Consider the following 25,662-nt stretch of genomic DNA (forward strand, 5'->3'; position numbering starts at 1 on the left):
TGAGGTGATTTGATAAAATGCTATGCCCAAGATTACCATCCGAGTGCCAGCGGGGAAGTGGGTCAAATAGCCTCGGCTATCACTTCCTTATGTCTGGTCGTGATGGTCAAGCGGATTAAGGCGTCCCTGTACATACCAGTTGCGTTTCTCCTGGCAGTATTGGGTTCGAGTCACTTCTGGGGTGTGAGTTTTCAGTTATATATATATATATATATATATATATATATATATATATATATATATATGTATATATATATATATATATATTGTGACGATAATCTCCTTCAAGAGATTGAGCCTGCTCTTCCCTCCAAAATTACGTCTTCACAATTATATAAAAAGACTATGGAAGAAATGTCCAACAACGACAACAACACCAGCACCAGCAAGGCTTGCAAGGGTGAGCAGAAACGTATGCAGCCCGCCACCTGTTCGGACCCAAATCACCAAACTACCCGTTGATCGCTACGGCTCCGCTGATTGGTCGCCGGTCTGGCTGCACCTGCACTCGCCCCCCAATACTACCCGATGTCTGGGGTCGCCCCAACATCAGTCTTCAGAATGTTCCGTGCTTTCGTAGCCAGCACACCTCCCAGCTAGACTCTAGAGTGTACTGAGAGAGGTGGTGGCTTTAAGCCAATATTCCAGCACCTCCCACTTACTGTTGTATTGCACTTCTTGTTATTTTGCCTTAACGTAACTTTTCATTTTGTCATTTAAGTATTCTTATTATTTTGATTCATTGATTTTATTATACATATTTGTCTGTCCATATTTTCATGTTTTGATTTATTTAACGTAATTAAAATTTCATTGTTAAAGTTTACTTGTGTTTTGTGTGTCTTCTCCTTACCTTACCACAGACGAAGTTCCAGTTTTTCTATTTTTTTTTTTATAACTATGTGACGAGGCCATACCCCTAGCCTTAAACAGCCGAACACCAACGCGTTACCGTCACAAGTTATATGGGGGCCTGTCCGGGAGCTTCACTCAGGTACTGGTGCCAAGTGGTAATTTATGGTAAGCGTATTTAACTCTGTTAACGTAGCTTTACTATTTTTCATTCAATTTCATTTTTTATAAGGTGCGGTGTATTGTGCATTACGAGAGTAACATATAGTGAAGGTGAGACAACTTTGGATTACGTGGTGACTGTAGGCCTCAGTCATACTCTTAATTGGTCATCTCTCCCTCCATGTTATTACTCGTATTTACCATCTATGTCCCTTGAATATTTCTCATTCTGACAGATCATCATATTGGTACCCTGGTACTGTGGTCTGCCCCGGGTCAAGAGTACCCAATCTTCTGCAATCTGACTGTAGGAGGACAAAGAGGGCCATAGTTCCTCTAGCTCGAACTTTAGTTGCTGAATTGGGACCTCAGCAGCAGTTCTCGTCACCAGTTGACACCTCGCACCCCTACACGTCAGTCAGAGATGATGATACATACAACGGTAGGGAATTAGCTTATTTTTTCAGAGCACAAAAATTCGCTAATTCTGTAAGTATCATATTAAATTCAGTAGGAAAAACTTGCTTTATGTCCTATAGAGACTCGGCAAGGTATGCCTACATCCTTGGACTACCAATTTTACTTTTGAAGCATTTAACTGTTTCATTTGTTTTCGAAACTCTGTTTCATTTGTTAGTAGGATTTTCTTGCCCTTATTCTCTTACATGAGTACCGGGTACAAGACTTCCTGCGCCCTTGATTTAATTTAATCATTTAATATCTTTCACTTAACGTTAATTGTTAAAGATCACACAGGATAGGTACCAGTTGCCACGTTGTCCTGTTTCTGACATTTCATTATTGAACATTCGTGTACCTTTATTTGCTAATTTCACCATGTTTCGTCTCCAAACTTTCCGTGCAAATCCAGCAGGTGAAATAGGGACTTTGAGTCGTGCCAAGAGGACTGAACTACAAACTCTTGCACATGAGTATCAACTAGAAGTTCCCTACCAAGCCAACAAAAATGACCTACACAACCTGTTGCTGGATTACTATTTAGAGCAAGGTAAGATAGACTCTGAAACTCATGAAACTTACTATATTGCAGAGAAAACTGACTTGGCAACGATGAAACTTAAACTAGAGCTGGCCAAGATTGAACGTGAGCAGCAAAAAGAAGCAGCTGCCATACGAAGGGAAGAACACGAACGCGAAGCCGCTTTGAGGAGAGACGAACAAGAACGCGAAGCTGCTTTGAGGAGAGAAGAACACGAACGTGAGGTCGCCTTGCTCCATGAACGTGAGAGAGTACAGCTTGAAACAAAACAACGCGAGTTGGAAATACAACGCGAACATGACAAGCAACAAGCAACTCTGGCTCTAGAGTGTCGTCAACGTGAAATCGCCTTGGAAACTTCACACTTCACTCAACGCCAACAAGCTACTGCCAATCTTCCCGTCAGTTTTAATATATCACATGCAAGTAAGTTAATGCCATCCTTTGTAGAAGCAGAAGTTGATGTGTTCTTTACCACCTTTGAAACCCTTGCTAATCAACTCAGTTGGCCTGTCGACCAATGGGCCACACTTCTCAGAGTCCATCTTACAGGTAGAGCTGCAGTCACACTCAGTACTTTGGCGTCTGAGAATGACTACTACACTCTGAAACAAGCAGTGTTGGACGCCTACCTCCTCTCTACTGAAAGTTATAGAAGGAAATTCCGTGACCACCTGAAGGCAAGTACCACTACCTTCCTCGAGTTTGCTAACACGAAACGGAGGTATTTCATGAAATGGCTGGAAGCAGCACATGTCTCTACTTTTACAGAACTCGTGAACCTGATGCTTGTTGAAGAATTCTTGAGACGTGTGCCGCCTCCTGTCCGCCTCTACTTAGCAGATAAAGAAGAAACCGACTACCTGAAGTGTGCTAAGTCGGCTGACACTTACAGCCTCATCCACCGGCTGACACCTGAACCATCCTCCAGTAAGAAGTCGTGGTACAGTTACGAGAAGGTGAGCCCCGATCAAGCTGGTTCACAACTGTACTGCAAGTATTGTAGACTCTATGGACATACCATAGACAAGTGTGGTAAGTCTCAATACAAGGGATCCACTGACCAACAACGACCCAAACCAACTCCTCCTAAGTCCGGTAAGCCTGTGATGAATGTTGGTGTTGATGTTAATGATCTTTCTCTTTTCAGTAACCACCTGTATACTGGAACTGTCTCTGCCAACGGTTCAAATCCGGAGGGACGTTTCAAATTGAAGATCTTGAGGGACACAGCGGCTCTACAATCGATCATCTTGAAGTCGGCTGTGCCCAACATAGTCTACACCGGGGAAACGGTCTTCATCACTGACCTCACTGCTACTACTCCATACCCTCTCGCCAGAGTCCACCTGGATTGTCCCTACGTGAACGGGGAAGTCCAAGTCGCCGTCAGGGAAAAGCCTTTTCCCATGCCTGGAGTGCAACTTCTCCTAGGCAACGACTTGGCAGAAGACCTGCAACCAACCAACCTGATCGTCATGGACAAACCCCAGGTGTGTAACTCTGTGCCAAGTAACCCTATTCTTGAGTATGTTCCAGCAGAGGTTCAAGAGAGTGAAGTTTCTCCTCCGGTTCTCGTGACCACCCGTGCACAAGCCGCACGTCCACAGCCAGCTGACTCTACTGCTACCGCTGTCCCTCAAGACCCTCAGAAACTACCCCCGCATCTGACCAAGTTGGAGTTCCGTAAGTTGCAGAGGGAAGATCTTACTTTAACACCATTGTTTTTCCAGGCTGAGACTCAACCCGACAGTATTCCTGGGTTCTTCCTAGAGAACGACTTGCTCTACCGCCGATATAGACCCAGTAAACTGAAGGAGGAGGACGATTGGGCCAACACCGAACAACTTGTGATTCCCACCAGCCTGCGGCCCACTATTCTACACCTGGCCCACGGATCATTCTCCCACTACGGCTTCAACAAGACTTACCATGGGATTCGTCAAGACTACTACTGGCCAGGTATGGTAAATAACGTCAAACAGTACGTAAAACAGTGTCATACATGTCAGATGGCAGGCAAACCGAACGTCTCCATTCCCAGAGCACCACTGATTCCCATACAGGTGCCTGCGGAACCTTTCCACAGACTCATAATAGACTGTGTTGGTCCTTTACCTCGGACCAGTTCAGGTAACGCCTACATCCTAACCATCCTGTGTCCTACCACCAGATTTCCCATAGCAGTTCCAGTGAAGAACATCACGGCTGCTACGGTTATCAAACATCTACTGAAGATCTTCACTCAATACGGATTTCCCAGGGAGATTCAAAGTGACTGTGGCACCAACTTCACCAGTGATCTCTTCAAAAGAACACTGGAGGAGTTCAACATCAAACAGGTATTGTCCAGCCCCTATCATCCTGCTTCACAGGGTTCTCTTGAACGTAGTCATCAGACCATCAAAGCACTCTTGAAAAAGTTTTGTAGTGAAACCTCAAAGGATTGGGATAAGCAGATTGACCTAATAATGTGTATTTTCAGAAGTCTCCCCAATGAGTCCCTAGGAGTATCTCCTTATGAGATGCTCTACGGCCGTAAGTGCCGTACTCCCCTTAAGGCTTTCAAAGACTCTCTCAGAGATGCCACCTTCAGTGAGCATCAGAATGTGCCCCAGTTTCTTCAAAACCTTCAGCACATTCTAGAGAGAGTCCACCGCTTTGCCCATGATAATCTATTGAAAGCCCAGGTGAGAATGAAGACTCATTACGACCAGACCAGCAAAGTAAGAAAATTCAAGCCGGGAGACTTCGTCCTTGCTTATTTCCCTATCCCAGGTTCACCTTTACAAAACAGATTTTCAGGACCCTACTGCGTCAAAGAGTGCAGGAATAATAATAATTATGTGATAGAGACTCCAGATAGGCGGCGGAAGACCCAGCTGTGCCACGTCAACCTCCTGAAGCAATATAATGGTACTCCTCCCACTGTCTTGACTAATTATTCCACATTCACAGAACCCTACATCCACAGTGAGACCTTCCCAGCTTCTCCTCCCGAAAGCACTGACAAGAAGTCAGCGCTTTCTAATTCCGAAATCCTTAATGATCTTCCCAAATACTTTCAGGATAATCATAGTGCACCTCTCGTCAAGATCTTCAGAGAACATCAAGAGTTGTTCAGAGATGATCCCCAAGAGTGTAATGTTACCCAGCACGACATCCAACTGCTCCCCGACACCCGGCCGATTCGTCAACCCTTCTACCGAATCAGCCCGAGCAAGAAGGAAGTCATGCGTGCTGAGGTGCAATACCTCTTGGATCATGGACTGGCTACACCTTGTGAGTCCCCCTGGGCCTCACCTTGTATCTTGGTGCCCAAACCCCAAGGTAAGGTGCGGTTGTGCACTGACTATCGTAAACTGAACTCTGTCACTGTCAAGGATGCTTACCCCTTGCCAAGGATAGATGACATCCTTGATGCCATTGGTAGTGCCCAGTACTTGTCCCAAGTGGACTTGCTTAAGGGGTACTATCAAGTGTGTCTAACGGAGCGCGCTAAAGAGATATCTGCCTTCATCACTCCTTTTGGACTTTTCAGATATGAACGCCTTCCTTTCGGACTATGTAATGCCCCGGCCACCTTTCAAAGAGCTGTCAACCGTGTCATCCAGGGCTTGGATAACACATACGCCTACCTGGACGATATCGTCGTAGCCTCCAACTCCTGGAGTGAACATCTGCTCCAGCTGCGACGTCTGTTCTCCAAGCTCCTGACAGCCGGCCTCACCATCAACCTGGGCAAGTCCACTTTCGCGAAAGGTAAAGTGCGTTATCTGGGTCATGTTATTGGGAGTGGCAGCATAGCTCCGTTAGACTCACACACTCAAGCCATCCTACAGTATCCACAGCCTACCACCAGGAAGCAGCTCCTGCGCTTCCTTGGTCTTGCCTCTTACTACCGTAGGTTTGTGAGGAATTTCAGTACAGTCGCCACACCTCTAATTCTATTAACCAGTCCCAAGCAACGGTATAATTGGACCATGCAGCAAACCGTTGCTTTCGAACAACTCAAATTCCTCCTCTGTTCTAACCCCATTCTCGCCTCTCCAGATATCACCAAGCCTTTCGTCCTTCATGTCGACGCCAGTGGTACCGGCGTTGGTGGTGTCCTGATGCAACAACGAGGCGAGGAAGTTCTACCTGTCAGCTACTACAGCTACAAACTGAAACCACACCAGAGGAACTACAGCACTATTGAAAAGGAGCTACTATCCATCGTCCTGAACCTCCAACACTTCGCTCCGTACCTACAAGGCGCCAGGTCTACCACCATCTTCTCAGACCACAACCCTCTCCGCTTCCTACATCAAGCCCAATTCACCAACCAGCGTCTTCTACGATGGGCTCTGTATTTACAAGACTTCAACCTGGAGATCCGCTATATCAAGGGTTCTGACAACACCATAGCCGATGCCCTCTCCAGAGTTTATGAAGTAGAAGCGACTCCATCCATTACTCCACCACATAACGACGTACTTCTTCCAGAACCGCAGGCTTCGGGGGAGAGTTGTGACGATAATCTCCTTCAAGAGATTGAGCCTGCTCTTCCCTCCAAAATTACGTCTTCACAATTATATAAAAAGACTATGGAAGAAATGTCCAACAACGACAACAACACCAGCACCAGCAAGGCTTGCAAGGGTGAGCAGAAACGTATGCAGCCCGCCACCTGTTCGGACCCAAATCACCAAACTACCCGTTGATCGCTACGGCTCCGCTGATTGGTCGCCGGTCTGGCTGCACCTGCACTCGCCCCCCAATACTACCCGATGTCTGGGGTCGCCCCAACATCAGTCTTCAGAATGTTCCGTGCTTTCGTAGCCAGCACACCTCCCAGCTAGACTCTAGAGTGTACTGAGAGAGGTGGTGGCTTTAAGCCAATATTCCAGCACCTCCCACTTACTGTTGTATTGCACTTCTTGTTATTTTGCCTTAACGTAACTTTTCATTTTGTCATTTAAGTATTCTTATTATTTTGATTCATTGATTTTATTATACATATTTGTCTGTCCATATTTTCATGTTTTGATTTATTTAACGTAATTAAAATTTCATTGTTAAAGTTTACTTGTGTTTTGTGTGTCTTCTCCTTACCTTACCACAGACGAAGTTCCAGTTTTTCTATTTTTTTTTTTATAACTATGTGACGAGGCCATACCCCTAGCCTTAAACAGCCGAACACCAACGCGTTACCGTCACAATATATATATATATATATATATATATATACACACACACATGAATACTGACTGACTGACGCATGCTGCTGCGTGATTGTTAGCAGCGAGGATGACGTCAACTCCCCTAAAAGAAGGACCTCTCTGTGGACATGCGACAGGCTTCCCTAATGCTGCAGATGGTGCTGCGTGCTGCGTCTGCGTGCGGTGGCATTAACCAACCCATCCTCCTGTTTAGAGAGTATCTATTGTGACGGTTCGTCAGTAGTCACGAATTCGTACGTTCTGAGCTTTTACACAGTAGTATACTGACTAGTAAGGGATTCTTTTAAACAAAATTAAGCTAAAAAACAAACTTAAATATTCCTAGATCTAGTATAGCACACATATGTACTATATTAGGCCTCAAATATCGTGTATTAGGCCTAGGAAAGTTAGGTTAGGTTAGTTTGTTAAAGCAACAGAAGTAAAAAAATAGTTTTCCCGGTTAGTCCAACTCGATAATTCAGATTTCTACTTTCCAATTTCGTTGTACGTCTGTATATATATATTATGGTCCTCACCGTTACTATAAGTACTAATAAAAAAAGGAGGATAGGCTGTATTAGCAAGACCTCCTGTGTGGACACAAGAGCAATGATGGCAATACTGTTGCCATTAACTTTAGGAACAAAATGGCATCATAAATTAGCCGGTTGAAAGCCATTGGTGTCCCACGATCGTCACCATTCAGGGTGCCAATTGCTGTCTCACGGGATGAGACCCCTCGCTCGCTCCCCGACACTATGCTGGCGACTGTGACTCGTCCCTGATACATACAAAGCCACGTTCATTCTGAGTGTCTCTCATTCTGCTGGACACTCGGGGCTGAGTCACGGCTCACTTTTGTGTTGGAGGATGAGGTTGTGATGGTAGTGTAGCTGCCCCTCAGGGAAGTCCTCATAACAAATATGACAGTGACCTCGTAGGGGGGCCTCGTAGCCTGGTGGATAGCGCGCAGGACTCGTAATTCTGTGGCGCGGGTTCGATTCCCGCACGAGGCAGAAACAAATGGGCAAAGTTTCTTTCACCCTAAGTGCCCCTGTTACCTAGCAGTAAATAGGTACCTGGGAGTTAGTCAGCTGGCACGGGCTGCTTCCTGGGGTGTGTGTGTGTGGTGTGGGAAAAAAAAAAAGTAGTTAGTAAACAGTTGATTGACAGTTGAGAGGCGGGCCGAAAGAGCAAGGCTCAACCCCCGCAAAACACAACTAGTAAACACAACTAGTAAACACAGTGAACGTAAGTATCATAAGGCCTGTGGGTATGTGGGCCTCCGGGCCGCTCCAAGCAACAGCCTGGTGGAGCAAACTCTCACAATTCAAGCCTGGCCTCAGGCCGGGGAGTAGAAGAACTCCCAGAAACCCATCAAGCAGATATCAAGCAGGCCATGAGGGAGTAGAAGAGACAGTAGGTGACGGGGTATCAGCAGATCATGCAATAGACAGATACCGCTTCATAACTAGACAGACAGACAGACAGACAGACGACTGACGGGCACCACAAGCAGCCGTGACCGTCTTAGAGCCGACACTCGCCACTTAAAGAGTATACAACTTAAAGAGTATACAACTTAAAGAGTATACAACTTAAAGAGTATACAACGGATACAACACAATTTAGTATCCGTACCAACTTTTTTATAAGACATAATCTGAAGATATTTTAAGGTGAAGTAGTTAATAATCCAACCACTTTGGCCTTCATGAAAGGTTGGGATACAGCAATTATAGAAGGTGTGTGTGTGGGGGGGGGGGTACATACACCATAATGACTGGCTGTTAAAACCAGGAGCCACAATTCAGCGAGCATTTACACCACCACTTACCAAACATGTCTATCTCTCCTCTAGCATACCGCCTTTATTAACATTTATGAAACAATTTGAGCGGCGAATCACTATATATATATTCACACGAGCTTGTTTACAACAACAATAATAACCCTTGGGTTGTTAAGTTTCGAAGCTTGTCAGCTGTTTTAAATGTAAACAAAGCCGCCATGATTTGAGGACAGATGTACAGGGTTCGTTAGTGGTTACGTGAATTCAAATGCTTCATGACTTGTGGAACGAGGCCATTCGCGGCGTAATATTACATAACGACTGTTAGGGGGGCATGGTAATTCAAGGTCGAGGGGACACGAGTGGTCGATTATGTTATTGAAGAGTTCAATGACCCGCAGCTCTGTGATGGAGCTCGTGTTCATTTGCCACTCCGTGCAAAATACAACTGTTTGGTGGCCTGACCAGAAACGAACCAACCCGAACAACCCCACTTAAACACAACTAGATGAATACACACACACACACACACACACACACACACACACACACACACACACACACACACACATCCCCAGGAAGTCACCCGTAGCAGCTGTCTAACTCCCAGGTACCTATTCACCGCTAGGTGAACAGAGACATCAAGGGTGAAAGAAACTTTGCTATCAGAGTTTCTGCCTATTTGTTTCTGCCTCGTCCGGGAATCGAGCCCGGGGCTCTTAGGACAATGATACCCGAACGCTGTCTTAACTCAGCGCCCCCGCAAAGTTTAATGCCAGCAGCATTTGGTATTCCCAGGCGGTCACCTATCCAAGTAGTAATCAAACCCATCGTTGCTTAACTTTGGCTGATGGAACGTGAAGCGGTGTTCTCAACATAGTGTGGCTGTGTTCCTAGTCCACACTAGCACTAGGAGAGACTAGGGTTCCTAGTCCACACTAGCACTAGGAGAGACTACGGATCCTAGTCCACACTAGCACTAGGAGAGACTAGGGATCCTAGTCCACACTAGCACTAGGAGAGACTAGGGTTCCTAGTCCACACTAGCACTAGGAGAGACTAGGGATCCTAGTCCACACTAGCACTAGGAGAGACTAGGGTTCCTAGTCCACACTAGCACTAGGAGAGACTAGGGTTCCTAGTCCACACTAGCACTAGGAGAGACTAGGGATCCTAGTCCACACTAGCACTAGGAGAGACTAGGGATCCTAGTCCACACTAGCACTAGGAGAGACTAGGGTTCCTAGTCCACACTAGCACTAGGAGAGACTAGGGATCCTAGTCCACACTAGCACTAGGAGAGACTAGGGTTCCTAGTCCACACTAGCACCAGGAGAGACTAAGGATCCTAGTCCACACTAGCACTAGGAGAGACTAGGGATCCTAGTCCACACTAGCACTAGGAGAGACTAGGGTTCCTAGTCCACACTAGCACTAGGAGAGACTAGGGATCCTAGTCCACACTAGCACTAGGAGAGACTAGGGTTCCTAGTCCACACTAGCACTAGGAGAGACTAGGGTTCCTAGTCCACACTAGCACTAGGAGAGACTAGGGTTCCTAGTCCACACTAGCACTAGGAGAGACTAGGGATCCTAGTCCACACTAGCACTAGGAGAGACTAGGGTTCCTAGTCCACACTAGCACTAGGAGAGACTAGGGTTCCTAGTCCACACTAGCACTAGGAGAGACTAGGGATCCTAGTCCACACTAGCACTAGGAGAGACTAGGGTTCCTAGTCCACACTAGCACTAGGAGAGACTAGGGTTCCTAGTCCACACTAGCACTAGGAGAGACTAGGGTTCCTAGTCCACACTAGCACTAGGAGAGACTAGGGTTCCTAGTCCGCACTAGCACTAGGAGAGACTAGGGATCCTAGTCCACACTAGCACTAGGAGAGACTAGGGTTCCTAGTCCACACTAGCACTAGGAGAGACTAGGGATCCTAGTCCACACTAGCACTAGGAGAGACTAGGGATCCTAGTCCACACTAGCACTAGGAGAGACTAGGGTTCCTAGTCCACACTAGCACTAGGAGAGACTAGGGATCCTAGTCCACACTAGCACTAGGAGAGACTAGGGATCCTAGTCCACACTAGCACTAGGAGAGACTAGGGATCCTAGTCCACACTAGCACTAGGAGAGACTAGGGTTCCTAGTCCACACTAGCACTAGGAGAGACTAGGGATCCTAGTCCACACTAGCACTAGGAGAGACTAGGGTTCCTAGTCCACACTAGCACTAGGAGAGACTAGGGTTCCTAGTCCGCACTAGCTGGGAGCTGAGAGCGGTCAGTGACCCCCAGGTGAGACCAGGTTAATTACCATGACAGGTTAGCCAGCAGTTACGAGTCTTGGACATGATTGGGTCTACACCAGCGCAGTCAGCCGTCAGCACCACAGTCAGCCGTCAGCACCACAGTCAGCCGTCAGCGCCACAGTCAGCTGTCAGCGCCACAGTCAGCCGTCAGCACCACAGTCAGCTGTCAGCGCCACAGTCAGCTGTCAGCGCCACAGTCAGCCGTCAACACCACAGTCAACCGTCAACACCACAGTCAACCGTCAGCACCACAGTCAGCTGTCAGCGCCACAGTCAGCCGTCAACACCACAGTCAACCGTCAACACCACAGTCAACCGTCAACACCACAGTCAGGTGTTGACAACCCCCAGACGCGTGGTCGTACCCGAATGATAGCATCATTGTAATGCGTACAGAACACCTAGCTTGGGGGAGGCTACGGGCTCACCATAGGCCGTGCTACTTGGAACGTTTTGTTCCCAGTAGCTGAATCTTAAACAACAACTTAGATGGGCTTGGCGCCAGGCTGGCTGGCTTGGTCACGAGTCTGTGGCTTTGTCGTGAGTGCTCTGGGGCCTGATCCACGAAGCAGTTACGCAAGCACTTACGAACGTGTACATCTTTCCTCAATCATTGACGGCTTTGGTTACATTTATTAAACAGTTTACAAGCATGAAAGCTTCCCAAGCAACTGCTGTTGTTGTTATAAACAGCCTCCTGGTGCTTCGGAGCTCATTAACGGTTTAATAATTGTAAACAAAGCCGCCAAAGATTGAGAAAAGATGGACAGATTCGTAAGTGCTTGCGTAACTGCTTCGTGAATTTAGCCTCTGGCTTGCATGGCTCCGGCGTTCAAAAGCTTCATGCACATTACTGCTAGTTTGGCTTTTGGGCTTTTTGAGGGACCTTATGCCTTTATATTTCTTGCTTTTTTAAGTTTTTTTTTTTAACTTCTTAGGGTTATGTGGTTTTTAATATTTTTACCTGGGAGAGAGGAGACATTAGTTACCACAGTTAGGGGGGGGGGAGACCCTGTGCCACACGTGGTAGTGTGGTACAGTGGGGCGGTGTGTGGTAACGCTTGAGTATGAGTGATGGTCATGGCACAGGGCCACTGCCAGGCTGCCATAATGGCACCTTCACCCACGGTATCGACCAATGTGCTCAACCTCTGCTTGCACTTTCCCGCCCTTTGCCTCACGCTAAAGAAAACACGCACATACAAACACACCCACACACACACATGCAATCACGCACACACATGCAAACACACACACACATGCAAACACACACACACACACACACACACACACACACACACACACACACACACACACACACACACACACACACACACACACACACACATGCAAACACGCGAGCGCACAGTTTCAAAGCGTCATGTGACAAAGAGTACTGGGAAGACGGGACACCACGAACATAGCTCTCATCCTGTAACTACACTTAGGTAATTACACACACACACACACACACACACACACACACACACACACACACACACACACACACACACACACACACACAAGACCCAGACAGGAATATGAGGGCATATATAATAACCCGTGGCTCAATAGAGAGTGCCAGGAGGCCAAATAAACATGCAGGAGGGAGTGGAGGAAGCACCCATACCACCCCAAGTGGTTTTGACAAGTAATATATGTTCCGTATGTTGAAATATACATTTTTGATGCTAGATAATAGATGGCGCTCAACATAACTGGTTTCTCTACAGCCAGAGGATCCCGTACCATCTCGAAGTCAAATGAGAACAGAAAACAATATGGCGATCAGTCATTGACCGAGAGGTGATGCGCAGACAATTAGCATGGAGCTCACTGACGTAATTGTTCTAAGAGACCTTAGATGGTATTGGTTCAGGATAGATCATTCGACCGCCATATGGTCAGGAACCGGCGCTGTCAAATCACCACTCTACGAAAGTCTACTGATATTCGTTGACCGTGTGTTGGCCGAGGAGTTTAGAGTAAGAATATTGAGACGTCTGAACGTCGTTTTCAACAGTGATATTCCTGAAGATAATTAGTCGACATTTGGAGACGAATTATCACGATGACAGCTGTCAATCACAGTGATTACGACGGCCTTGTAGGGCCGTGAGAGGCCATGAATGACTTGCCTCCCAAGTCGTTCATGACCTCATTCTCTACCCCTCCCTCCCCCCCCCCTCCCTGCCTCCTCCCCCAAACCCCTAGCACCCTCCCCTGCTTCCATCCCTTTCCTCCCTACATCTTCCCTTCGCCCCGTCACCACCGTCACCTGAGGTATACGGTGGACACCAGAGGCACATTGATCTGTCCCCCTGTTGCTCCACCTGGCTCCTTTATGAATGTGTTCTTACCACGGCACATTGGTGCTGGTAGCTGGCTGCTGTAGAACCAGCCCTCCAGCCCTTACACCAGCCCTTACACCAGCCCTCACACCCTCATATAGGGCTCTCTGGTGATTGGTTGTGGGTATATAGTGCTATCAGGTGATTGGTTTCAGATATATGACGTTATTAAATGATTAGACCCGCTCATCCGGTCCGCGACGAAGATTGGCTGTAAACATTTGGTAGTACGCTATGACTGTCCGCCAATTTTGTTTTTTATTGACACATTAGGTACATCTGCACATGTGTAGCTGTCCCTAGGCTGGCTAGAGGAACGCTTACAACGTGACGGGCCTGTTCCGTTCTCTGAGAGCGTGACGGGCCTGTCCCGTCCTCTGAGAGCGTGACGGGTCTGTCCCGTCCTCTTGAGAGCGTGACGGGCCTGTCCCGTCCTCTTGAGAGCGTGACGGGTCTGTCCCGTCCTCTTGAGAGCGTGACGGGGACGGGGCGGGTGTGTGTTATAAGTCACCAGACTGTTACTGTCACCAATATAGACAGTGAGGCACACCTGCTGATGGAATGAGTGGACCCGCAGACATGTGTTGTGATCAAGCTCAAATAAAAATATTACATGTGTAAAGACCCGTGAAGCAGTATCAGCAGCGTGATAGCCAGGTTGGGGGCTTGGTCCTTCAAGCATCACCCGTTACGGAAACTATACATCTTTCCTTAATCATAGCGGGTTTGTTTACATTGATTAAGAATGAATTACTGTGTATAGCGAGTCCAGCCATCTGTGAGTGATTGGAAGGACGTTGGAGAACTTGTGCCTTAACGCCCGTTGAGACTGCTGCGAGATTCAAATTCAAATTTCAAATTCAAAATTCAAATTCTTTATTCAGGAAAAGTACATACATAGATGATTTACAAATATAAAGTTATCGAGGGGAAGAGGAGGGCGCTTAAGAAGTGATTGATGTGGATGAAGTGGTGGCATGAGCATGAATTACTTAAATCTTTGAATATGTTAGATATTAAGTCACTGCACATCCTCTCAAGTGTACTCTATATATTTAAAACTCTGAACTGTTATGCCAATGACCTTAAACGCTTCCTAGAAGGTTGTAACAGAACCCATGGGCACCACACCAGAAACATTACCTATTTGATATTCCAAGAGTACAACTTAACCAAACTAGAAATGCTCTACAAATCAAGGGACACAGAATGTGGAATGACCTTCCCAACTATGTCAAACTTCTGTACCTCTCTCAACCAGTTTAAGAGGAAAGCTAAGCACTACCTAATAAACTCCATGTAACCTACCTTACCCCCTAAATCTCAACCTATGTCTTGCTACACACACAGAGATCACAATAACGTGATGCATCAAATGAACAAATCCACAAGGGCCGTGACGAGGATTCCAGTAAGTTCAGTAGAACTTCGGTTTCAACCCTTTTACCCTGTCGTAGCTCAGTCGATTAAGGCAGTGTCTGGGATGCTCCCGGACGCAGGTTCGAATCCTCGTCACGGCCCTTGTGGATTTGTTTACAAGTGACGTTGGTTTCACGTTAAGTTATTAGCGTTACCATCGTTAAATCAACGTTCAACTGGCGTTACCCTTACATATGGTTATCATTCCGCGAGGGTTGACGGGGCCGCTGGTTTGGCATCGTGGGTGACAAACTGCGCCCTCTTAAGAGTGACCCGCACCATTGACCTTCCTCCCGCCACGGGAAGCAATGTATGCTACTAGACTAGTCCCAGAACTAAGAGACATGAGTTATGAGGAAAGGCTGCGGGAAATGCACCTTACGACACTGGAAGACAGAAGAGTAAGGGGGGGCATGATCACAACCTACAAAATCCTCAGGGGAATCGACCGGGTAAACAAGGATAAACTATTCAACACTGGCGGGACGCGAACAAGGGGACACAGATGGAGACTGAGTACCCACATGAGCCACAGAGACGTTAGAAGGAACTTTTTCAATGTCAGAGTAGGTAACGGATGGAATGCATTAGGCAGTGATGTGGTGGAGGCTGACTCCATACACAGTTTCAAATGTAGATATGATAGAGCCCAGTAGGCTCAGGAATCTGTACACCAGTTGATTGACAATTGAGAGGCGGGACCAAAGAGCCAAAGCTCAACCCCCGCAAGCACAAATAGGTGAGCACACACACACACACACACACACACACACACACACACACACACACACACACACACACACACACACACACACACACACACACACACACACACACACACAGGGGGCCTCGTAGCCTGGTGGATAGCGCGCAGGACTCGTAATTCTGTGGCACGGGTTCGATTCCCACACGAGGCAGAAACAAATGGGCAAAGTTTCTTGCACCCTGAATGCCCCTGTTACCTAGCAGTAAATAGGTACCTGGGAGTTAGTCAGCTATCACGGGCTGCTTCCTGGGGGGGGGTGTGTGTGTGTGTGTGTGGTGTGGGGGGAAAAAAATATAAAAAAGTAGTTAGTAAACAGTTGATTGACAGTTGAGAAGCGGGCCGAAAGAGCCAGAGCTCAACCCCGCAAGCACAACTAGGTGAATACAACTATGTGTGTACACAGGGTGGTTGTCCCCGACGAAATGAATTATATTATGGACGCCATTCTATCAGGTGGGAACACAGCATTCTCGGACTCATTATGTGCCTCTAACCTTCCCCACAACCGCCCACAACATGGGTATGGGGTCCACTACCACCCACAGGATGGGTATGGGGTCCACTACCGCCCACAGGATGGGTATGGGGTCCACTACCGCCCACAACATGAGTATGGGGTCCAGTACCGCCCACAGGATGGGTATGGGGTCCACTACCACCCACAGGATGGGTATGGGGTCAACTACCGCCCACAGGATGGGTATGGGGTCCACTACCACCCACAGGATGAGTATGGGGTCCACTACCGCCCACAACATGGGTATGGGGTCCACTACCGCCCACAACATGGGTATGGAGTCCACTACCGCCCACAACATGGGTATGGGGTCCACTACCGCCCACAACATGGGTATGGAGTCCACTACCGCCCACAACATGGGTATGGGGTCCACTACCGCCCACAACATGAGTATGGGGTCCACTACCACCCACAACATGGGTATGGAGTCCACTACCGCCCACAACATGGGTATGGGGTCCACTACCGCCCACAACATGGGTATGGGGTCCACTACCACCCACAGGATGGGTATGGGGTCCACTACCACCCACAGGATGGGTATGGGGTCCACTACCGCCCACAACATGGGTATGGGGTCCACTACCGCCCACAACATGGGTATGGAGTCCACTACCGCCCACAACATGGGTATGGGGTCCACTACCACCCACAGGATGGGTATGGGGTCCACTACCGCCCACAACATGGGTATGGAGTCCACTACCGCCCACAACATGGGTATGGGGTCCACTACCGCCCACAACATGGGTATGGGGTCCACTACCGCCCACAACATGGGTATGGGGTCCACTACCGCCCACAACATGGGTATGGAGTCCACTACCGCCCACAACATGGGTATGGGGTCCACTACCGCCCACAACATGGGTATGGGGTCCACTACCGCCCACAACATGGGTATGGGGTCCACTACCGCCCACAACATGGGTATGGGGTCCACTACCGCCCACAACATGGGTATGGGGTCCACTACCGCCCACAACATGGGTATGGGGTCCACTACCGCCCACAACATGGGTATGGGGTCCACTACCGCCCACAACATGGGTATGGGGTCCACTACCGCCCACAACATGGGTATGGGGTCCACTACCGCCCACAACATGGGTATGGGTGATTGGTGAATTAAACATACATAAACAAGAAATTTTCACTAGGGTAATCATTCAAACATATTTAGTTCATAATGTATTTAGTTATAGAAAAGTATGTAATTTCATGTGAGTGTAGAAATGTATATCTCTAAGACATGTAAATGTTATTCCCAACAGGAAAAAAATTTGTTATGCATAGTTAATATATGGACAACTAATTCTCAACACCTGTGACCTCTTGAACATACCTGCACACAGGTGTACCCAACAGTCAGTGATTGCCACCACACACACACACACACACACACACACACACACACACACACACACACACACACACACACACACACACACACACACACACTGGAACTCTGGAAACTCAGATGAGTCACAGAGCTGTTAGGAAGTTTTCTTTTAGCGTGAGAGTAGTGGAAAAATGGAATGCACTTAAGGAACAGGTTGTGGAAGCAAATTCTATTCATAATTTTAAAACTAGGTATGATAAGGAAATGGGACCGGAGTCATTGCTGTAAACAACCGATGGCTCGAAAGGCGGGATCCAAGAGTCAATGCTCGATCCTGCAGACAGAAATAGGTGAGTATACACACGTCAGAAGGTACAAACAAACAAACAAACGCGTCCCTTTGAGCACATCTATACACAAACTGGTAAATGTTTATCGAAGCTTTGAACACAAATAAACAAAGATATAACAAAAGATATACAAAGTACATAATAAACATTATACAAATAAATAAACAAATCTAATAAACAAAGATATAACAAAATCAACAAGATAACACACCGACAAAATCGTGTGGATAACAATTATACAATTAATGCTAACATCAAACATGTGCCATAAATACATGATTGTCTTACGAAACAGCTTTATCCCGAACACTGACACGAGACAAACACACACACAGGTGTTGCGAGAACACTGTAGTTGTCATCCTGGCTAAGGTGTTGAGGCTGGTGCATGGGACTATAAGGTGTGGGTGTTGAGGCAGGTGCATGGGACTATAAGGTGTGGGTGTTGAGGCAGGTGCATGGGACTATAAGGTGTGGGTGTTGAGGCAGGTGCATGGGACTATAAGGTGTGGGTGTTGAGGCAGGTGCATGGGACTATAAGGTGTGGGTGTTGAGGCAGGTGCATGGGACTATAAGGTGTGGGTGTTGAGGCAGGTGTATGGGACTATAAGGTGTGGGTGTTGAGGCAGGTGCATGGGACTATAAGGTGTGGGTGTTGAGGCAGGTGCATGGGACTATAAGGTGTGGGTGTTGAGGCAGGTGCATGGGACTATAAGGTGTGGGTGTTGAGGCAGGTGCATGGGACTATAAGGTGTGGGTGTTGAGGCAGGTGCATGGGACTATAAGGTGTGGGTGTTGAGGCAGGTGTATGGGACTATAAGGTGTGGGTGTTGAGGCAGGTGCATGGGACTATAAGGTGTGGGTGTTGAGGCAGGTGCATGGGACTATAAGGTGTGGGTGTTGAGGCAGGTGTATGGGACTATAAGGTGTGGGTGTTGAGGCAGGTGTATGGGACTATAAGGTGTGGGTGTTGAGGCAGGTGTATGGGACTATAAGGTGTGGGTGTTGAGGCAGGTGTATGGGACTATAAGGTGTGGGTGTTGAGGCAGGTGTATGGGACTATAAGGTGTGGGTGTTGAGGCAGGTGTATGGGACTAAGGTGTGGGTGTTGAGGCAGGTGTATGGGACTATAAGGTGTGGGTGTTGAGGCAGGTGTATGGGACTATAAGGTGTGGGTGTTGAGGCTGGTGTATGGGACTATAAGGTGTGGGTGTTGAGGCTGGTGTATGGGACTATAAGGTGTGGGTGTTGAGGCTGGTGCATGGGGGACCTACTTACCATGAGTGGTCTCTTGGTCTGGTGCTGTCATGGCGACTGTACCACAGCCACAAGGAAACGTTTTGGTGATTATTAATCCTTCACTGTTGTCCTTGTTGCTCTTGGGGGTCTATAACAGTGGCAACAAATCCATCTAGAGTGGAAACTTTTAACATTCAGAATGCTGATTGAATCTATCTTTCGCTCGTGTTTCTTGCGAGATGAATGGGATTGAGTTTATGTTCTAATTTCCATACCAAATAAAGCCGAAATGTGAGTAACTTTAGACGTTAGTGCCACGTCTCAGTGCCTGGGGGGAGGGAATCAACACTTTGAGGTGTCAGGGTTGTGCCCCTTGCCAACACCTTGTACACAGTGCCGGGTGTTCAGGTGGCGGCTACACTCGCGCCATCTACACTTTATTTCCTTCAAATACACGCCACCATTTTGCCCGCACGGTGCTGGCTGTCTTTACACGACCGTGAGAGGTGGTGGTGATGGCGGCGAGTGCGGTAGAGGTTGTGTGAGTAATGAGTGTGTGAGGGGAGGAGGCGAGGCACACACCTGTGCTGGCCTGGGGTGCCTAGTGTTGTGGCACCTGCCGGCTCCTCATGTTACCGTTGCCATGACGACACGTGGTTGCCACTTGCTTTGTTTAGTTGTAATTTGCCATGTGTCTATGAGAAGGTTTTGGGGCTTCCAGAAGTTGCTTTTCCGTTATTTGACTCGGTGATTGTCTTAAGTTTATTTGACATGTAAGTGTCTTATACCACAGGTGTTAGAGTAAATATGTGACGGGTTTACTGCAATTTGTATATGAATATAAATCAGGAACGTATTGATCTTTAGTTTTAAAATCGTTTTAATGTATTAGGTTCCTTTGTTTTCTTTCCCAGTTTATATTTGTACGAATTTTGAATTAATTTTTTTGGTGATTGCTAGTTTTCACTTCAGAACGTGTTTGTATGTATGAAAATACATGTTTCTGTACATGGGATATGTATGCTTTAATACATATGCGTGACAGGAACAGTTAAGTCACTTCCTCTGTGTGGACGGATTCGTTAATGTATGTGACTGTATGTTCTTGTTTATATAATGTATATTTATCTCCATGTGTTTTGTTATAAATACTGCTGCTTACAGTACACTACTTGATATGTCTCGCCTTCACTCTAATACACACAAAAAAGAAAAAAGAAAAGAAAAGTTAGGTAGTAGTTAGTAACAGACTGACAGTTGAGAGGCGGCCCGAAAGAGCAGAGCTCAATCCCAAAAAGCACAACTAGGTGAGTACACAGTGTGTGTGTGTGTGTGCATTCACCTAGTTGTGCTTGCGGGGGTTGAGCTCTGCTCTTTCGGCTCGCCTCTCAACTGTCAATCAATGAACTGTTACTAACTACTACTAACTATTTTTTTTTCCCACACACACACTCCCAGGAAACAGCCCGTAACAGCTGTCTAACTCCCAGGTACCTATTTACTGCTAGGTAACAGGGGTATCAGGGTGAAAGAAACTGCCTATTTTTGTTTCTCGCCGGCACCGGGAATCGAACCCGGGCCACAGGATTACGTGTCCAGCATGCTGTCCACACGGTCACTAGCGCCCCCTGTGTGTGTATGTGTGTGTGTATAATTACCTAAGTGTAGTTACAGGATGAGAGCTACGCTCGTGGTGTCCCGTCTTCCCAACACTCTTTGTCATATAACGCTTTGAAATTACTGACGGTTGTGTCCTCCACCACCTCACCTAACTTGTTCCAACCGTCTACCACTCTGTTTACAAAAGTGAATTTTCTTATATTTCTCCGGCAGCTTTGTTTCGTTAGTTTAAATCTATGACCTCTTGTTCTTGAAGTTCCGGGTCTCAGGAATTCTTCCCTATCAATTTTATCGATTCCTGTTACTATTTTGAACGTAGTGATCATATCGCCTCTTTTTCTTCTAGCTTCTAGTTTTTGCATATTTAATGCCTCTAACCTCTCCTCGTAGCTCTTGTCCTTCAGTTCTGGGAGCCACTTAGTGGCATGTCGTTGCACCTTTTCCAGTTTGTTGATGTGCTTCTTAAGATATGGGCACCATACAACCGCTGCATATTCCAGCTTTGGTCTAACAAAAGTCGTAAACAGTTTCTTTAGTATTTCTCCATCCATGTATTAAAAAGTAATTCTGAAGTTAGAAAGCGTGGCATAGGCTCCTCGCACAATGTTCTTAATGTGGTCCTCAGGTGATAGTTTTCTATCTAGAACCACCCCTAGTGTGTGTGTGTGTGTGTGTGTGTGTGTGTGTGTGTGTGTGTGTGTGTGTGTGTGTGTGTGTGTGTGTGTGTGTGTGTGTGTGTGTGTGACGAGTTTTTGTTAATTACGAGTTAATTAAGAATACGAATTAAGAATTAAGAATTACGAGTTATTTCTCACACGAGGACTCTTGTGTGAATTACGAGTCCTGGATTATACGGCCCCAGCATGGAGCCCGTACCATGTCAAGCACAGGACTTAGCTGGAATAAGTTCAGAGATATGCCACTAGGCTAGTCCCAACACTAAGAGGTATGAGTTACGAGGAAAGGCTACATGAAATGTACCTAACATCACTGGAAGATAGGAGAGCTCGGGGAGACATGATCACTACCTACAAAATTCTAAGAGGAATCGACAGGGTAGATAAAGATAAATTATTTAACACTTGTACACTGTGTCCCCTTGTACAAGGGGACACAGGTGGAAACTGAGTACCCAACTGAGCCACAGAGACATAAGAAAGAACTATCTCAATGTCTCAGAGTAGTTAACAGATGGAATGCTGTAACTAGCTCATTAAGATTGTAACTTGCTTAGCTAAATGAATTGTGGGGTTCAGTCCCTGAGCCGATTATGTGCCTCTGAAACCCTTTTCACTACCGCCCACAAGATGGGTATGGGGTGCATAATAAATGAACTAAACTAACTTAGGCAGTGATGTGGTGGAGACTGATTCCATACACAGTTTCAAATGTAGATATAATAGAGCCCAGTAGGCTCAGGAATCTGTACACCAGTTGATTGACGGTTGAGAGGCGGGACCAAAGAGCCAGAGCTCAACCTCCCACAAGCACAACTAGGTGAGAAGACATCAACTGACAAATATATCCACCGATAACATTACAAACAAAGATTAATTTTGTTTTTACTTTTGAGTGGATGGGCATGTGAACTTCCTGATTTGCTTTGATTTTCTTCTCCAGTCATTGGATCCCTGCTTCTGATACATAGTGTCCCAAGATATCCAACCTCGGGACATTGAAACTACACTTCTCTGAGTGAAGTTGTAAGCTCAGGTTGCAGAGGTGGGGTGAGAGGTAGCTGGAGGTGTAGTAGATGTTCATGATGGACTGTCTTCCAGTTACTGTAACGAGAAATTTAAAATGTGTCTGGCTAGGTTTATAATTGACCACACATGATTAACTCTTGAGCACTTAATGGAATGCAGACCCTCCCTTAATGTAAGGGCTGCAGTGTAAACAGTCGAGCACCTCGTAGAAAGTCACGATTTTTAGGACGATGGTGAATTTTGCTTTGCCAATTTTCTTTTGAGTGGTATGTCTCGATAAGATCCTTGATGAATCTGATAACATATCACGAGCAATGTCAAATGGTATCTTGCTTTTCCACTGGCATCCTGAATGATGTCTAGGAACTTTTGAATATTATGTGACACAGATGGTGCTATACATAGTCTTCTAGACTTTGTGCCTTCTTTTGATAATTAATGCTAGACATAGGCTTGCTTACAGGTATCTCTGAATGATTCACCACCTGTTGATGTACATCTGACTAAATGTAAACTATGTCATCAAAGTTGTTAACATATATTGAATCATTATGGGACTACATACTACAAGCTTGCACTTCCTTGAAGCCTCTTACTTGATTATCTTATGACTATGTGTCAGAAAGTTAGCTACAATACTGTACTTAGATCATAACATTTGTAACTATTGCAGACATCATGATGCAAATTAAATATATAGTTAACCACAAATGGTTTTCTATAGGAGGAGAAAGTTCCTCTAGGTCAACTGCTAACTTTCGCCAGGTTGCAACCCACAACGGTTACCTAACTTTTGGGTACCTATTTACTGCTAGGAGAACAGAGGTATCAGGTGGAACAAAATTTACCCTTACCACCTCTTTTTTGCCTCCCTACTAAATCTTTGAAAGATTTCTGTCCTGCCATGGGAATTCAACCCAGGATCTTTTGGCTGCGACAAGAGCATGCCGACTGCCCTATAGAACATTTTGGTAATTTCTGATCTTAGATGACTAACTTTCTGTTAATTATGCTAAGCTAAAAGTCATTATACTTAATTAACAAGTTTCAAATTCCAAAACACAAGCATTAGCCAGGTGTTAAGATCAAAGTCTACCATCTACACTTGATCATTATAAGGCCAAAAACTTCATCCTTTCTGACTATTAGAATATACATGAATGCCTAATGTAATTAATGATTAAAACCAACTTTCAGTGTATATAGATTTGAGAAGTATATATATCGGTGTATATATACCCATTGTACCCTAGTTATGGTGTGGTGAATGCTTTAGGAAGGTGGAGTGAAGGCCTTATTTGACAAATACAGGACATATATCATACCACACAATACCATGGAGGTGTTCTGGCACAAGCAGAAACAACAGAGAGGGACAAGTGCTACATCTAGAACATTTACCCAAAATCTTATGGAGCTTCTTCCAGATACTGTATGTGGAAGACAGGTGTCAGTTGCATTAATGAGGACACAGAACAACCAACTCCCATATTTCGATGTATAGATAGCTCTTGATTTCTGGAGGGGTCTCTTGGTGGTCGAGGCTTGGTTTGTTTGGCTTGGGATGTGCATCAATTGTTGTGTCCGGTCATGGCTGTCGGTCGTTACCTCTGCATCACTTGCGGTAATTTGGGTAACACTATTTGTGGACCTGATGCCCCTCACCCATTTGGATTGGGTCATCTGCCGTGCTAAGTTTAGCCAACCTATGATTTACCCTTGGGCTTCTGATGTTCATAAGTTTGGTGCTCTGTCTGCTGTGTTACTAAATTTCTTGTGGTCGTTATTCTGGCTCAGAGGGGTTTGGCAGTCCAACAGGGTGCTAATGACTCATTCATTACCTGGTCAGTGTTCTGGGGCCATGCTGGGCTTGTGGTGTTTGGTTGAATAACCTGTTACTTATTTCCCTCCTTTTGGGGGTTAAAGGCATCTACAGTACTTTTCTTCTTCCCTGGTGAATTTCCTTTATGATTTCTTCTTTGGTGAGATAGCTATTCCTGTGGCTGCTTGTTGCAATCTCAGAAAATACTTGCATCTTGGGAAAGGCAACACAGAGGAAAATCATTATTTTATCAGGAAAATAATGGAAAAAGCCAATATCATCGCATTTTGATCTGTCTATAGAGCATTAGCTTGTAAATAACAGTGAAAATTTAAAGGATATTATGATTGGGGAAGGTATAGAATAAGCCTTCAGTGTATAGATTAAGACATGACAATTTAAAAGTGGGACTGCATGAGAGTATGGCTGGCACAGTGAGGGGATAACTTTGGATAAGAGAATCATGCAAGTGTGCAATCCTTGCAGTAAAAGACTGCGATGGAAGGTGAACAGAACTTTCAAAAAGATATTGGTCAAAGTGTGACACAAACATGAATGTGGGCTTAGTAGGGCCAATGAAATGTACTGTAGGCAAAACTGATCATGGTGGTGTTGTAAGGATGGAGCACTAGTTTTGACGTATAAGCTCTGGGACGTGAAAGAACAAAAGCTTTCCAAGCCGAGGGACAAGCCACGAGTCCATCAAGGCCATGAGAGGAAGCACGTAATGAGCAAGAACAATGCACGAGATGTGATAAGAAACAAGTTTAGTTGGGCAACAGACTGAAAAATAATTAATTTGTTTATACATGAAAATTGTCGAGTAGCAATACACTGTATACCATAGTGCAGTGTTAAGAAGCACTGGGATGCTATGTCCCAAGATAAATTCCTTTGGCACTTACACTCTAGTCTATCTTTATTCCAAATGTTCATGATGTATCCTACTATGTAAAGAAGTTTTGTACATATTGAAACCTAAACACACATTATAATCTGAAATCTCTTTTTGTGTATATGGAAGCTAAGTGAATCTAGGCCTAAATATGTACACATCTGTTCATTACAGATTACAATTACAGATTACTGTACATTACAGTTCTATTACAGAACTATATGTACATTATCAACCATGCTATGGTGGATTGTAATTTATGCACAGTATTACATAATGATATACTGTATTTACTATGTAAT

General features: G+C 45.9%; 1 long non-coding RNA gene across 1 annotated transcript in view; it reads left to right on the top strand.

Moving 5' to 3' along the window:
• LOC138352246 (uncharacterized) overlaps nt 1–25,662 on the top strand; it is a 104,183-nt gene that overhangs the window by 77,483 nt on the left and 1,038 nt on the right. The gene's annotated exons all lie outside the window — the stretch shown is intronic.

This window comes from Procambarus clarkii, chromosome 52 (assembly GCF_040958095.1).
Source record: "Procambarus clarkii isolate CNS0578487 chromosome 52, FALCON_Pclarkii_2.0, whole genome shotgun sequence".
Taxonomy (NCBI): Eukaryota; Metazoa; Arthropoda; class Malacostraca; order Decapoda; family Cambaridae; genus Procambarus; species Procambarus clarkii.